Source organism: Vombatus ursinus, unplaced genomic scaffold, assembly GCF_900497805.2.
Source record: "Vombatus ursinus unplaced genomic scaffold, bare-nosed wombat genome assembly UNPS02009205.1, whole genome shotgun sequence".
Classification (NCBI taxonomy): Eukaryota; Metazoa; Chordata; class Mammalia; order Diprotodontia; family Vombatidae; genus Vombatus; species Vombatus ursinus.
This window is the reverse complement of record NW_020948983.1, coordinates 44,117,303-44,128,208: the sequence shown is the minus strand read 5'-3', so window position 1 is coordinate 44,128,208 and position 10,906 is coordinate 44,117,303. Positions and strand designations below refer to the sequence as shown.

General features: G+C 35.3%; 1 protein-coding gene across 2 annotated transcripts in view; it reads left to right on the top strand.

Annotated features, from left to right (window-relative positions):
* The first annotated feature begins 562 nt into the window (after positions 1–562).
* The window catches only part of CERS3 (ceramide synthase 3), a 98,088-nt gene continuing 87,744 nt past the window's right edge, over positions 563–10,906 (top strand). The window contains exons 1-2 of one of the 2 annotated variants that reach the window (XM_027852182.1): positions 563–702; positions 1,559–1,617. The gene's annotated coding sequence lies outside the window, so the exon portion shown is untranslated. The remainder of the gene's footprint in view (positions 703–1,558; positions 1,618–10,906) is intronic. The other variant, XM_027852181.1, reaches the window with a different exon arrangement.

Here is a 10,906-nt window from a genome sequence, read left to right as displayed (position 1 = left end):
AGCAAAGTGGATTTATATATCTTATTGTAATAAAAATGTAAGATTAAAGTGAGACTTTTTTCATTTGCTTTATTAGCTTAAAATAATTTAAACAAATTTCATGGAAATAAGTCTCATTAAAGGGAGCAAATTTTCTATTTTGTTCTTTGTGCTGCCTGCTTAGCTTGTATTTCAACCAATGATAATGGTAGTGTTTTTCAATAAGTTGTGATTCCTCTGAACACTCCCAGAAGTATACACAGTGCTATATAGTTGTCAAACCAGCTCATACAATGTAATTGTAGATTGTATTTCAAGTTTCTTTCTCTCTTTTTTTTGCCTTTTATTGCAACCAACCCATCCTGTTCAGCTGCTTACTAATGATTGTGTGTACAAAAATGCTCCGAAGTCTGGGGTATTTAGTACACTTTAAAATACGGGGTCTGAACTTCAGTTTTCTCTTTTCAAATTGGTAAAACAGGAAGCAATTATCTGTGAGAATTCAAAACTTCACCCAGTCACTTTTCATCACGTCACTAATTGCTCTCAGTCAGAAATCTTGACTTGCAACTTTAGAGGGTGCGTCCCCAAAGAATTTCAAAGCTCAGAGATGAGGTGTGTTGATCACTATTGAGAATGAAGCTGGCATGAATGCTGGAAATCCATGTCTCTGATGGCTTTTTGCTAGTGAGGTGCATCATTGTGGACTGAATTTTCAGAAAGGTAGGAGCCTCTTTTATATGTTGTCAGCTAAGCAACAATAGTGGGAGAACTTTTAAACCTCACTAGGCCTGACTATCTTTTGTCTGAGAGTAATGACTGAAATTTTAATATTTTCACAAAAACTCCTTAGTCCAGTGTTGGGATAGAGTTGGAAAGGAAGAATTGAATATGAAGATATGTTCATCACTAATTTTACATTGAAAGAATTATAGTACCTTCTAACAAGGTTGAGTCAAAGTGTTTGCTCCTAAACTTCTTCCCCCCCCCTCCTTATGTCTTGGGGCCCAAAACTGATCCTTTAAAACATCTAGAAGCTTTGGTGTGAATAATGACATAATATTGAACACACTATTCACAAGAGACTCATTTATTTATTGTCAAGTAATGTAAAAAAGGCTGTAAGTTTCAAAGTTTCACAGGGGAGATTATTTTAAAATAATTTTGAACACTTACAAATCAGAACTGGAAAGGACTTACTCAAATTAAAATAACAGGTATTTCTGATCATTTAGGGGGAAAAACTGATTCTGCCTTAAGGGATAGAACCTATGATGCCATGCATGGAAGAATGCATGCTGGTTGTCAATTCCACCAAACTACCCACCTTGTAGGCTTAACAGAGAAAATAAAACATTTCCCCTACTTCTTAGCAATTGTTGAATACAAGGATATTCTCTTGGAAATTTTTATTTTCAGAAACATCCTATGCACGACACAATATAAGGACTATAGAAATTTGGGACTTACCAGATTGAGGGTTTTTTACTCATTAATTATTTTCAGTGGACTTTCCTACCATTAGGGAAGAATTTATGTTCTGTGATTCAGGTTTTTATTTCTCCTTTTTATTTTTAAGAACTTTTCAAGATACAAGACCTACTTTGGGGTTCATCTGTAGAACTACTGGACAAAGGGGTGAGTTCTTTAAAGGGAATATGGAACGCTGTTCACTTATTTAGGAATTCAAAACTTTTCCTCCTTACCCTTTGTCACCACAAAATTATTTCTTCCTTTTCCCAAGTAGAAATTGCTTTAACTTATTTTTTATTGGGATGGGCATTGTTTGGAGAGCATTCCCCTAGATCTATCCCTTCTCATTAACCCCTATTGAATTTCTTTGTACCATAGAAGTTTCTGGACCTATCTAACAATGTTCAAATGCCTAGTATCTCAGTTCCTCTCTGACTCATCTTCCTAAGTTCAAATCTGGTCTCAGACTCTCATTAGCTGTGTGACCATGGGCAAGTTACTTAACCCTATTTGCCTTAGTTCCACACCTACAAAATGAACTGGAGAAGAAAATGGCAAACCAGTCCAGTATCTTTCTCAAGAAAACCCCAAAAAGGTTCACAAAGAGTCAGACAAATTGAAAATGACTGAAAAAAAATCTTGTGAAATTCTAGGACGTATATTTTGCCAAGCAAATTTTTTTTTGTTGTTGTTGTTTTTCTTTTTGGTTTTGTTTTTTGTGTGTAGGGAATAGCTTATGGTGAGACAACATTGGTAATAGATTGAAGGCTAGACTGACAATCAGGAAGACATGGGTTAAAATTTCCTCTCTAATACCTACTATCTGTGTGATCATAAGCAAGTAAATCAGTTAACCTTTCTAAACCCCTGTTTCATCATTTATGAAATGGAGATAATAATACCTAAAGTGCCTTTTAGTTTCTGTGATACTCAAATGAGATGATTCAAAGGGCTTTGCAAACTTTAAAATGTGATATCTAGATGTTAGTGATGATTTCTATAATATCAATCATATTCATATTAATATAATAGGTCAGTTGTATGGGATGCTCAGAGTTGAGAGACTTACCTAGGGCTATACAGCCAGTATATATCAGAGGCAGATCTTGAACCCAGCTGTTTTTGACTGAGACTAGCTCTCTGTCCCCTAGATTAAGCTTTTAAGTCAGGGACCAAAGACTATAGTCTTGTACTTGGAATCTGTTCAAGGCCAGGTTCTGTTAGTTACTACTTGTGTGATCCTAGTAACCTTAACCTCACTGAGTCTTAGTTTCCTCATTTGTAAAATTGGGATGGTATTTTTGGGGTAGTTATGAGAAAAACACTCTCTAAATCTTAAAATGTATATGAGTGTGGGCTATTTTCATGCTTGTGAGTAATGTGCCAACAAAGTTCTAAAGCAACTTATTCCATTTGTGAAACTAAGAGTGTGACAAATATTTATCTAGAGCTCAAGACATCTCTGGAATAGGTTTTGGAATTACCCTACCTGCCAGTCCTGGATTTAAGAGTCCAGTCACATTATTAGGCATTCAGATAATATGCCTTGGTGTAAAGATGAATTTGGAACAAGAATGTTTGTCTAGCCTTTGCCTCAAGTCAAGCCAGGTTAGTGGGCCAGTAAGTCTCATGGCTAGTGTGCTTCTGTGAATAATCCTAAACTTTGAACCTTGCAGTATTACAGATGAGGGGAGAAATAGAGGGCTCTTCATTTTGGAGTTAAGTGGAATACTGCTTATTTTCTTATCATTCACTCCCCTCCAGAGCATGTACATTGACACACCACTCGTTTGTGGTTTTCCATGTCCTTCTGTTTATGTATCCATTGGCTCTAGGGCTCAGGATTGACTAAAAATGTATATGTGTTTAAGACCTTATAAAGATGGGAAATTGTCAATATTGGGTCCTTGGCTACAAAGCAATGAGACTGATTGCTACAAACCATAGACGAGAACTAGTCTCACTACTTTATAGTCACACTTGTATATTGCATTAAAACCATGTCTTTCTAAGTGTTGTTGAGGGTACAGGCATATAATAAAACTCAAGACCTAATTAAAATAAAGTAGAGTTTACATTTAAAACCCCTAATAGCTTTAGTTTGGGAGTTGGGGTATAGAAGAAGCAAGATAGATTAAGAATCCAAAAGCCTAAAAAACAATTGTATATGGAGCCCAAATTTTCAACAGAGCTTTCTAGTGATGATGGACATATGTTGAGTTAAAAATGGCCTTCAGCAACCATGGATGTTTCTAAAATAGTTAAATTATTTCCAAAATTTATTATTGAAACTAATAAACCTTAAAGGCTGCGAAGTCAGTCAACAAAAGGAAGACAGCTTCTTCTGAGAGGGGCCCTAGGGACTCTGGTGAAGGTGGAGAAAAACTGGTTTTTTCTAAAGTTTTTGGCATTAAATTCGAAATTGCCTGGTCCTGGTGTAGACATGTGCTATGCAAATTTTCAGTTAAAGTAAAGGGTTTGATCTTTAATCCAACCTTTTCTTCTCATTAAGTTTATAGGCCTAACCACTTAGACTGAGAAGAGTATTTGTCCTAGAGATTAGTAGGATTTGGTTTCTAAGTCAAATAACCTAGAGGCATCACTCACAGCTAAAGTTCTGTTTTACTGTGCCTCTTTTCTGATGAAAAGTTTATATTTTATTTTCTGTTGAGTTATTCAGCAGAAAATCTAACAGGAGAGAATCTGTTTCAGATACAAGACAAAAATAAATCCACAAATCAAGGTATTGGCACCCCCAAATCCCACTATGATTTTAATGTTGACAAAAAAAAAAAACTTGTAAAATTTACAGCAGTTAAGCATATATTTGGGTATCTAAAGAGTAAGGACACTCTACCCAAGGATAATGATTAGTTCACTTTCATTTGTTGATTGATTGATTGGTCTTGACCTGAGATTTCCCTGGTGTAGGAACCTTTCTTTTTCAATGTACCAGGTCAGTGCCTGATCAGCAATTTATTGTCTTAGAAAGTTGCCTTGGAGACTGAGCATCTAAGAGACTTACCCAGTGTTATGCAGAGTTGGGCCTTGAACCCAAGTGTTCTATCTTTAGTTAGTCAACAAGTATTTCTTTAAGTACATACTATATGCTAAACACTACATTAAGCAATGGGGATGAAAAAATAAAAATAAATAAAAAGGGCAAAACCAGCCCTTGTTCTCAAAGAGCTTGCATTTTAAGTCAAGTTGCCTCAGCTTAATTTATCAATGTTAAATCATTTTAAATTGAATGTTTAGTTATCATTAATTATAATTATTCTTTCTAAAATTCATATCTTCTCCAGTCCCCACCCACTTCCTTGGATAGGACCTTGTATACTTCTGTATGTCTTCTCATTGAAGCAAAATGCTAAACCAAATAATTACTAGTTTATTGATTGACCATGACAGAGGACAAAAGAACCAACAAAACCAGTCTCTTACTTAGCCATTGGCCATTTTTACTGAAATAGTTAATAATCCTGAAAGTATTTTCATTCACAATGACAATTACTGAAAATCATTTACCAGCTAGTTAGTTGTTCTTCATGTGATTAAACTTTAAAAATTCTAAAATACAAAGTCCAAATTGCTAATATTATTTACTAGTAATTTAGTCTTCTTTAATTAGCTATACATTAGAAGTATACACTTTCTTTTTAGGGTCCATGCTGGGTAGAAAACATAACAGGAACAATACTATAATGAGTCCCTCTATTTTATCAATGTAGTAGATAATGACTCTAAAATGCTTGTCTTCGGTATATTGTCTCAAAGACTGAGTTAAAATATGCCACAATACTATAACACTTAGTAATTCAGAATACAAATTAGATGTGAATTGTTGATAAGGCTTAAGAGTTTACTTATTCTGTAAGTTACTTATGTTTACTCTTGTGATCATTTGGGGTGAGGAAGTTGTGGAGGAGGTGAGAGAGCAAACTTGTGATTTCACTGGTAGTCCTGATAAGGAAATTACCTCTACCCTTAGAATCATTATCCTTACATTACTTCTAAGATTTAATTCCTTTTATTGCATCTATTAGTAAACAATAATTTTCCCTTTCTTCTTTCAGTTATGTTTGAAAATCAATGAGAAGATAAATATATGTAAAGTGTTTTGAGTTTCTTGGTAGAAAGGCACTATATACATTCAAGTTAATTATCATCGTGTAATTTTATTTTTGTTATATATTATACCCACCAAATGACTGCTTTTAGTAAAACAAAGTTTTATGCTTCTTCTGGAATTTAGCAATCTTAGTTAAAAAGACACATGCTTTGCGTATTATAGTTGAATGTCATCAAAGAAATATTTAGCGTCAAGACTACTTCATAATATATAGGATTTGGAGCTTTGGGGAACCTTGGAGATGATCTAGTCATACTCTTCCTCCTCTTCATTTTATAAAGGAGAAAACTGAAGTCCAGAGAGGTCAAATGTAACTTTCCTGAGATTACACAGCTAGTGCTAAAGCCAAAATATTAAGTATTACAAATTCATTTTTCTTTCATTTTTTTTTAAATCTGGAGATAATGGGTGGTAATTTTAAATTGACAATACCAAGGGGCAAATGGCCCAGAATCATAGATGATATCTGTCATATCTAGCATATCTATCCTTGCTCCTTTCCCCCTCCTCCCAAGCTATTCTTTTAATTGTAATGAAGATGTTTTGCCTTGAGGAATTTTCGCTTTCATCTTTAAAAAAAAGAGAGAGAGAGATACTTTCTTGGGCATAATTTCTTCTACTTTTGAGAAATATAGAGCAAAAAAAAAAGGGATAAGAAAGCACACCCTCCCATCTCTCAACCTGGAAAGGGAGGAAGCTAATATTACCTCCTTTATTCCATTAAAGAAAATCCCACTAAAGATATATATGTACACACACACACACACACACACACACACACACACATGTGTTTATATGTTTATTTTAGAACTCACAAAGGTCTCAAGCACACCATACTATGCAATCAATGCTTCCACTTGGAGTGTTTAAAATCCAAGGTTATACTGTTCTTTTGGTCAGCTTCTTCCAGAGAGACCAATGCTTCTCTATTACTCTAGGGGAAAGTCAGAACACTAGCCCATGACTGGAAGGAGGGATCACTTTGGCAGAGAATCCCAACAACAAAGGGTTTGCAGCAAGGTTCCTTTGGATGCATGTGATGAGCCCCACTTTTTCTTTTTTCTATTTGCCACTTAAAAGTTGACCACGAATTTGTCAGCGGTCATTTTCATACACAAAATGTTAAATGAATGAATATGATTGAATCATACCACTATCTGTTTTAAAAGGGGGAAAAAAAAAACTGACCAGGAATATAGAAAACACGCAGTGGATTTTTGGTCAAGAAAGACTTCAGTATGATTAAATTTACTAACCTGCAATTCCCAAACTGAATTCAACAGACACATAATTTAATAATTACATTGGTATATGTGCAAAAGTTTCCCCTATAAGAGGTAGCTCTTTGGGGTTGGCCCAGGAAATATTTTCTATTATTGATTTTAGTTTTGCATGTGTGGGCATGTCTCAGAAAAACAATAGGTGAAAATCAGAAAGAGAATGGAGCTTTTAAAGAGCGCATAAAATAACAGGATCCCATAGTTCTAGATAGAGCTGGGAGGGATCTCAGAGGCTATCTCTAAGGCCAACCCCCTCTTTTGAGTGCTGAGGAACTGAGATTGTCACTTGCCCTGGTGATCTGGGTCCTCTGATTTAAGAACCAATGTACTTTCTTTCCACTGTACTAAATAATATTGCACCAATAAATGGTGAATGCTAGAGGTTGGGTGACTTTAGCAGCTGGAGGAGAGCCAGCAGCTGTTTTGACCCATTGAAAAATAAATCCAATTTGACTGCTGGTGGTGGGGGGTGGGGAGGGGGGAACAGAACAATATTAAAACAGGTGTGCAATCTCTCCATTACCCCCTTCCCCTCAACCTCTCAGCATTGTACTGATGACTCCTCAGCCTAGATGAAGGAATACTAATAATAATAATTTGTGTTTTTCTTCTCCAAGGACCAAAGAAAAAACAAAATTGAGATTTTCTTTCTACAGTCATTTACAATTCCCCACACCTCCCTCTTGCCCCACCCTCCCAGTTTCCAAACACACTGTTCCTCATGCCCATCTGCATATTACTAAGACTTTTGTCATTATATATTTTTCTTCCTTCTCATAAAGATGGCTCATTTTGTAAGGGAAGCAGAATTTGCAATAGGAAACTCTAGCCTAGCATATTATTTAAATGAATATATAAAATATTATAATGTTGGGCTTGCCTTAATCAGAAGGATTTGGTAATTCCATTTCCTTTGCTAAAGTTACAGTTCATGCTCACCTCTGGAGGAGGTGTGGTTCCAAGTGGTGTTTTTTTGCTGAAATGACAAAACAAAATTGATTCCATGCCCTCTTCTGGCTCTCATTGAGTCCAGAAAATTGCTTCTTTTGACAAAGCCCAATGAGATTTTTCCCTATGAAAGGAACACTTTAGAAAAAAAAATAGATCTATTATCCTTTAGGAATTAAAGTAATTTATTTCCTCAGAAAACTTGCACAAAATAGCTGTCCTTTCATTCATGGCTTGACCAGCTAGGTGAGGGAGAAATGTAAGCTTAACTTTGTATTCTGTGGAGAAGTAGCAAAGACTATTCAACCTCTCTATGACTTCCCTGCTTCCCTATACAAGTGCTATTGAGGAGAATGGAGTAGGACTAATTATTAAAAGCTCAATATCTGCCCATGCAGGCACTGTAGTCTCCATTCTGAAATAAAGAAAGCATCATAGTATTTTCAATTGGAAGGAAAGGGGCTTCAGAGGTCATATAGTCTACTATGATGAGGAAACTGAAGTTCAGAGAGAAGAAACTAACTTGCCTAGGGTCATTATACAAGTATCAGGGCCCAGGCTTAAACCTTTGTCTTCTGGCTCCATATTCAGTATATTTTTTTCGACCCCATCCTAAATGAAGCCATTTTAGTCTTTCCTAGGACCAACACCTTCAGGTTTTGCAACCTTGTGTGAAATACTGTGTGAAATTTTAATACTAAAATAATAATCATTATAACATTTATATGATGTCTTAAAGTTTACAAAGTGATTTTTTAATAAACATTCTGTAAAACTGTACTGGTATACCCCTTTTTTCCAGTGTGTAAACTGAGGCACAAAGAGGTTAAGTGACTTGGCTTTTTATGTATACTTCCTTTTTTTCCCCTGTGAAAATCTTTACCTTAGTAGTTAAATGAGAGACTGATGCCATATATTGAATTCCATTTCACATTTAATAGTTTTATAGTTTCACTATATTACTACCAGTAATCTATTGCTACCAGTAGTCTATTTTAACTATACGGACTGAAAATATTATATTTAACTCACCATTTACTGCCATCCTATTTCTGCATGAGTCTTACAGTTAAATTTACTGCACCTTGTGAATATTGATAAAATACACATTGTCCCTTTCATTTGTTTACAAGTGCTTCACAAACGCTTATAGCTTGGCTCTGCATTTTATAGAGAAAACTGAGAAGTTGAGTAATCGACTTGCCTGAAGTTGGACAGTCAGTGATAGAGCTGGTCATTGAATTCTGGGTCAGTGCCAAGACCACTAGTACCTGAAAAAAATGATAATAACAGGGTGATTTGTGAAGCAAGGTATATGACTCACTAAGAGAGAAGTGATTGCAAAGTCCCAGTTAAGATGATTATAGTGTTAATACTCTTCATAAAGAAGATTGGTGATGATGCTAATTGGGTCAGAATTTCCTAACATTATAACACTATTGGCTAAATAACCAGAGACATTAGTTTTATACTTGGGAGCTCCCCACTGCAAAAAAAAAAAAAAAAAAAAGGTTTGGATATTTATTGGAGAGATTTCTTTTAGCTGTAAAATAGTGTTAGAATTAATCCACATGCTTTGAAACTTTACCATAAATTCCTACTCAATCATATTTGACTGACTTTCTTTAAGCTCTGGGTTTAATATTCCTCTATAGAGTTCTTACTTGTCAAGCCTTGCTTCTCACCTTCAGCATTTCAGTTAAACCTGTTTTTCCACAAGTAGCTGACACTTAACCAGTTTTTCTACATAAATGAAACTTCCTTGGTATCTTATTTCATTCTTCTTAGTCTTGAGCCTTTATCTTTTCATTCTCTACCAATTCTTCAGTATTGTGATTTGAACTGAGGTCAGATATATTAAAGGTTGTTATTCACTTGTTTCAGCTGTGTCTGACTCTTTGTGACCCTATATGAGATTTTCTTGGCAAAGATACAGGAGTGGTTTGCAGATTTTACAGATGAGGAAACTGAGGCAAACAAGGCTAAGTAACTTGTCAAAGGTCACACAGCTAGTAAGTGTCTGAGGCCAGATTTTAACTCAGGAAGATGAGTCTTCCTTTTTCCAGGCCTGGCACTCTATCCAGTGTGCCACCTAGCTGCCCATATTAAAGGTGGGGTCTCAGAAAGAAGAATCCTATTTTGGTTGTACTTAACATTTCATTTTGATTACCAAAATTATCCAAAGGCAGAACATCTATCTCAGTTGTTCTGTCTACCTGTTAGTTGCTGTTAACATTAGTGTTTAAAGTTTTCTGATTGCTAGTTATATATGTAAAACAGGGGTGACAAAAGAATTTTCTGTAGGTGGAAAGATTGCCCTACTGCATTTTTATCATTGCTGTAATGATTTTTGACTGTGTAAGACTCTCTATGAAGAATTTACCTTTTTATGTAATGGTCCAATGGAGGTGACCCTCATTTCTTGAGGTTTATACCAGAGGAGAACAAGCTGTAGCAGGTGTGGGGATTATTTCATTCTTTGTACTTGTTTCCTAAGAATCTAGTACTGTGCCTGAAGCATAGAAGGTGCTAAATAAATATTTGTTTATTGATTGATAGAAAAACCATAAGTACAGACCTGGTGATCAACTGTGTGTTTTATTTGAACAAAAGTTTAGCAAGGTTTGGAAAAGCTGCTCACCAGAAGAAGGACCATAACGACTTATGGAAACAGTTTACTGTGTGGAGAGGCTGCAAGCTGTATCAGTGAAATCATAGATATTTTGACATACCAAAATACTAATATGGCCTAAAGCAGCTAAGAGTAAAGGAAAAATAATTTTAATTTAATATGTGATGGTCAATGGCAGTAGCATGCATAGTGGAAAAAATCCTGGATCAAGAGACCTAGATTCTAATTCTAGTTCTGGCACTAAGTAGTTAGATGACCTTGAATAAATATCTTTCTTTGGGCCTCATTTATATGATTTGTAGAATTAAGGCACTAGACTAAATTCACTTTATGTTTTCTAACAATTTTTAAATGGTATGATTATATTATTTTAAGCAAACTTTCTTTTGTGAACTCTTGATCCATGAGTTTTTGGGTCATCATAAAGTAAATGACTTAATTTAGGCCTGAAAGGGCTATCAC